Raw genomic sequence first — 6,000 nt, 5'->3', positions numbered from 1 at the left:
AAGCACATTAAGGTCCTGGAGTGGCCTAGCCAGTCTCCAGACCTTAATCCCATAGAAAATCTGTGGAGGGAGCTGAAGGTTTGAGTTGCCAAACGTCAGCCTCGAAACCTTAATGGCTTGGAGAAGATCTGCAAAGAGGAGTGGGACAAAATCCCTCCTGAGATGTGTGCAAACCTGGTGGCGAACTACAAGAAATGTCTGACCTCTGTGATTGCCAACAAGGGTTTTGCCACCAAGTACTAAGTCATGTTTTGCAGAGGGGTCAAATACTTATTTCCCTCATTAAAATGAAAATCATTTAATAAAATTTTTGACATGTCTTTTTCTGGATTTTTTTGTTGTTATTCTGTCTCTCACTGTTCAAATAAACCTACTATTAAAATTATACACTGATAATTTCTTTGTAAGTGGGCAAACGTACAAAATCAACAGGGGATCAAATACTTTCCCCCCCACTGTAAAAGGGTTAAGGTTAGGGTTAGCTAAAAGGGTTAAGGTTAGGGGAAGGGTTAGATAAAAGGGTTAAGGTTAGGGGAAGGGTTAGATAAAAGGGTTAAGGTTAGGGGAAGGGTTAGCTAAAAGGGTTAGGGGAAGGGTTAGCTAAAAGGGTTAAGGTTAGGGTTAGCTAAAAGGGTTAAAGTTAGGGGAAGGGTTAGCTAAAAGGGTTAAGGTTAGGGGAAGGGTTAGCTAACATGCTAAGTAGTTACAAAGTAGCAAAAAAGTATTAAGTTGTTGAAAAGTTGCTAATTAGCTAAAATGCTAAAGTTTTCTGTGATAAGTTTCGAACTCACAACCTGGGTTAATAGACATTTGTGTTATAAGCCCACCCTTGATTTACGTAATCAGCTGTCTTATGTAACCATAACAAATATAACATATACTAATTTGAGTGTCCTGGATTTACACTTACTATGTTACGTCTAGTCTATGAGACCAGGCTGTTCAGTTGGCTTTTACCCAGTAAGCAAAAGCTTTGAAAGTCTTTTAGACATTGAAAGTATTTTAGACGTCTTTTCCATTTTGGGAGCTGAATGAAAGGTGAAAATACATATTTTCCGGATGTCAAAAATATGTTTTTTCTTGATGTCATAAATACATCTTATATGGATATTGAAAAGATGTATTTTCCGGACGTTGAAAAGTCGTATTTTTCCGGACGTTGAAAAGTCGTATTTTCCGGACGTTGAAAAGTCGTATTTTACGGATGTTGAAAATACATATTTACCAGACGTTAAAAATACATATTTTCAGGACATTTAAAAATCAGGTTTGATTCGGTTCTGAACTAAAGTTGAAAGTATGGATTTTCTGGATGTTGAAATCAGTAAAAAAAAAAAATCTGAATGAAAGTTTAAAATACTTAATTCATAGACTTTTGCGTTTACATTTTTTGGTCATTGATTCTATGGTCAAATTTCAACTGCACCTACTGTACATTCCCAATGAAGTAATCATTATATCACAATATTAATTTCTCTGAAGATTGCAACATAGAATATTTATTGTTGCACCCATCTGTCACATGCACTTACGCTAGCTTTTTCAAACTGGCAGCGATTATTTTTTAAGTAGCCCAACCTACAGAATAAACTAACAGACCACAGTACAGTTTAGTTCAGTAGAGTACATTATAGTAAAGTAGGCTACAATACAGTACACTATACTCTACTGTGCTGTACTCTACTTTTCTTTACTCTACTTTACCATATTGTACTGTACTGTGCAGTACTGTCCAAACTTGTGAAACCTAGATGTCTATGATTGGTTCAGATTTGGTCCGGTCCGGACCAAATCTGAACCAATCACAGACATCTATGTTTCGGATCAAATCTGAACCAATCGTAGACGTCTATGTTTGGGCCAAATATAGGCCAGTCTGGACCTGATGTTGAAATCAAGGCCCGTCCAGACTGGACCAAATCAGAACTCAACATAGACTAGCTAGCTACTTTTGAAGTGAAGCTAGCTAGCAGCTAAAATAGTCTATAAGAAACTTTTGTCTCTGGGTGCTCTGGAGCACAAAGGTGTCCCCCCAATGGACAGAAATATTGTCCAGAAAGTATCTAATTGGACAGAAAGCTGCACATCTGACCTCCCCACACTCATGGCTTGAGCAAAAGCATTATGTTTGCCTAAAACGAAGGATTTATGTAGTGTAATAAGATACAATTTATTAATGTTAGCTATATGATATCATATAAATAAACATTTAAGCCACAATTTGATGCATACAAGTTCCTCCATATTGCATACTTAAATGTATGCTGTTTTTTCTGCCACAAGATTGGAAATGTTAGACACTGTCCAAATTCAGTGCAGAGATGCCCAGGACTTCGAGGCTTATTATGATTATGTGTGCGCTATGCAGGACTCAGCCCCGTTGCCAGCAGTCAAGGCAAACCTGAGTCAATGGATGCTTGACTTCAACGGGGATCGGCTCAAACTGACAAGTCTCTGACCGTCAATTAACAGTTACACCATTTCACAGTCAGCAGCAGCTACCAAAACAGACTCGGTGTCAGAGAGCCAGGTAAGCGTCAAGTAGGCTAACCAACTTGAAACTTTAAGTAGGAGCCCCTTGCTTCATAACCTGTCCTTATTCCTTGTGCGATCTCTGTCTGGAAAAGGAATGACTACCTTCATCTCTCTACCCATGTCAGAAAGGTACAGGTTGGACTACAGGAAGAAGATTCTAGCCATCCGCTCCAAGGAGAATACGTGCAAAGTGTTAAGGCACCCTGAGAGTGTCTGACAGCTTAACAAAACCTCGATACCCTCCAACTCCATGGTCTTCCATTGAGAGAGATAGACGTTCTCACTCTCACCAAGGTAGCAAGTTGCAGAGGCACATTCACCTGAATCGACCCAAGGTGCCGCAGTGCACCAACTAACACTCCTTTGTTGTTACTCACCAGGGTTTAGCCAAAAGTGTCTCTTTGGAAAATATCTACTTGGCTCACTGTGTTAAGGCTACATCAACATGTTTACATTATCTGTTTGTGTTCTCTCTAATTTGTCTTTTCTAATGTTCAGCTATCTGCCAGAGCTCTGTTTCCCTCTAATGGTGATGGCGAGTATGACATACTCAGAGAAGATCTGTATTGAAGTCATTACACATTCAACAATTGCACGGGAAGAATCATGCATCCTTATTGTGTGGTATTTGGGGTTGTGTGTGAGCTCCCGTTGACTGACCTCTCCCCTGCACTGCAGCATCAAGCCATGCGTAGGCACAGTGCAGCCTAGGCCGCATCTCAGAGGTACCGAAGGCCTGAATTTGAGGGCATGGGAGGCCTCCACTGGGTCACTCAACTGCAACACCCTGGTGGGAGACAAAGGGGCGGCCGGCCCTTGCACAGGAGCTTGCTGAGGACCTCTGGGTCAAAGGTTAGGGGACACATTCAGTCTCTCATTGACCCTCTTTCAAGTCAGTTATTCAGGATCTTTCCTTGAGCTTGAATCCAGGGCCTTGTTCATTAGGGCACACCGTATCAAAACGTATATATTATTGTTGGTATTGACTGTAGTTTGGAATTGTTTTCCTAGACGTGGATCTGCAGAAGTGTGGTTTGTCCAACAAGGGGGCACAGAAGTGTGGTTTGTCCGACGAGAGGGCACTGTCTCTGCTGGAGGCTCTGAAGTCCAACTCCACTCTGTCCTTGACATCAGGTGGAACCGCTTAATGGGGAAGTTCCAACTTCCATTGCTCTGAGTGGAGGGGATTGTTTCACTCACGGCACCTGTCAAAAACGTATCTTCTGGTAGTAGACATATCAGAATAATTATATCTAATAGGCTTGCTGCAATGTTCTTTGATAGTTTGTATTAGGCCTAATACGAGGCCTTCTTCCCCATCTCCTCACACAGACAACGACCTGGTGAAGGTTGTGATCGAAAGAGTTGTCATAAATGCTAACAGTCAATCCTCTCATGTAGATGTCTGCTCCTGGCCTTTCTGGCTATTAAAGGAAACATTGGGAACTGTTGTGTCCATGATCAATGCAAAGTGGTATGACACACATCGTATTGTGTGTGTGTAGTTTCTCAGTCGTATATGCTCTGTGTTTTATTTTGTAGTACTCCTGGATCAAGCCCCCGGCCCTCAAAGACCAGAGTTCAGGTGTTTCTCAGCAGCCACACCCCAGAGCCAGCAGGTGTATCCCATTGTGCACTGCTAAACGCACTGGACGACAGAGGTGAGGGCAGTCGTCGAGGAGGAGCAGTAAAATGATCCCATTGTATGAATGGAAATGTTGTGTCTTCCTACAGGACGAAACGTGTTTATCTAGATCAGTGCTTTCTGTGGTGGTGGTGGGGCAGCCAGCGGAAAATACGGAGCATAGGGGTTGGTAATGTTTTCTAGTTGTGCCGTGATTGGCTGTGTTCTGTCACTAATGGGGACACTACGTTACCGCAAAATCTACGGGGAGAGCATGAAAATTAAATCCCCTTGGGTGCTGTCATAGATTTACATTAGAAGTCCCCATCTAAGGACGCTGAAGGTCATTGGCCACAGATAAAATGACGTCAAATCACGTTGGTTGAGAGAATGTCATCACTTTGAAGAATCTAAAAAATAAAATCTATTTTGATTTGTTTAACACTTTTTTGGTTACTACATGATTCCATGTGTTATTTCATAGTTTGTCTTCACTATTATTCTACAATGTAGAAAATAGTAAAAATAAAGAAAAACCCTTGAATGAGTAGGTGTGTCCAAACTTTTGACTGGTACTACACACATATATGTATATATATATATATATATATACACACACACAACCGTTAAAAAGTTTGGGGCACTTAGAAATGTCCTTGTTTTTTGAAAGAAAAGCAATTTGTTTTTGTCCATTAAAATAACATTGCGCACTGCTAAACGCACTGGACGACAGAGGTGAGGGCAGTCGTCGAGGAAGAGCAGTAAAATGATCCCATTGAATGAATGGAAATGTCATGTCTTCCTACAGGACGAAACGTGTTTATCTTTATATCAATAATAAAGAATAAAGACTGAAGTCAACTTCCATTGTCCTCCATGAGTGGCTGAATATTCTCAAGTTGAATGTTTTATTAGGAGCATGTAGACGATTCACATGGTATACACTGTCCAACAAAATGCTTACTTGCAGTTTCCTTCTCGACAATGCAACAACAATAATGCATAATAAAAGATAAGAATATAAACTTAATGTAACCCTTATTTATCTTCATGTCCTTCTGTCTTGACAGAGGGCTTCCTACAGGCAATACAGTGGCAGAGCTTTGTGGTAAGCAATCCATTTCTCATATGATTAGAGACTAATTCTGACACAGTGCACATCGTTAGTGTGGCGTTTTAAAATGGGACTACTTCAAACTGCAGTGCATCTCATGATTGGCTCATGTTTGTTTTCCCACAGAAAAAATGTATGCTCTCCAACAAATACAAAATAAAAATGTTTGCATGTTATTTTGACATTTAATACGTGTCACATATCAGTTCGCAAAAAATGTACAAAATAAATACATTTCGTTAATAAAGCCGCATAGTCTCTTTTTTGCTTTCTTGAGTAAAGCAGTTCCAAAATGCAGGTGTTTGAGTCTAGATCAGTGCTTTCTATGGTGGTGGGGAAGCCAGCGGAAAATACGGAGCATAGGGGTTGGTAATGTTCTCTAGTTGTGCCGTGATTGGCTCAGTGTTCTCTCACTAATTGGGACACTACATTACCGCAAAATCTACGGGGAGAGCATGAAAATTAAATCCCCTTGGGTGCTGTCATAGATTTACATTAGAAGTGCCCATCTAAGAAGGCTGAAGGTCATTGGCCGCAGATAAAATGACGTCAAATTACGTTGGTTAAGAGAATGTCATCAAGGCAAAGGGTGGCCACTTTGAAGAATCTAAAAAATAAAATCTATTTTGATTTGTTTAACACTTTTTTGGTTATTACATGATTCCATGTGTTATTTCATAGTTTTGATGTTTTCACTATTATTCTACAATGTAGAAAATAGTAAAAA

Source organism: Salmo trutta, chromosome 9, assembly GCF_901001165.1.
Source record: "Salmo trutta chromosome 9, fSalTru1.1, whole genome shotgun sequence".
In the NCBI taxonomy this organism is placed as follows: domain Eukaryota; kingdom Metazoa; phylum Chordata; class Actinopteri; order Salmoniformes; family Salmonidae; genus Salmo; species Salmo trutta.
Note: the sequence above shows the minus strand (reverse complement) of the source record.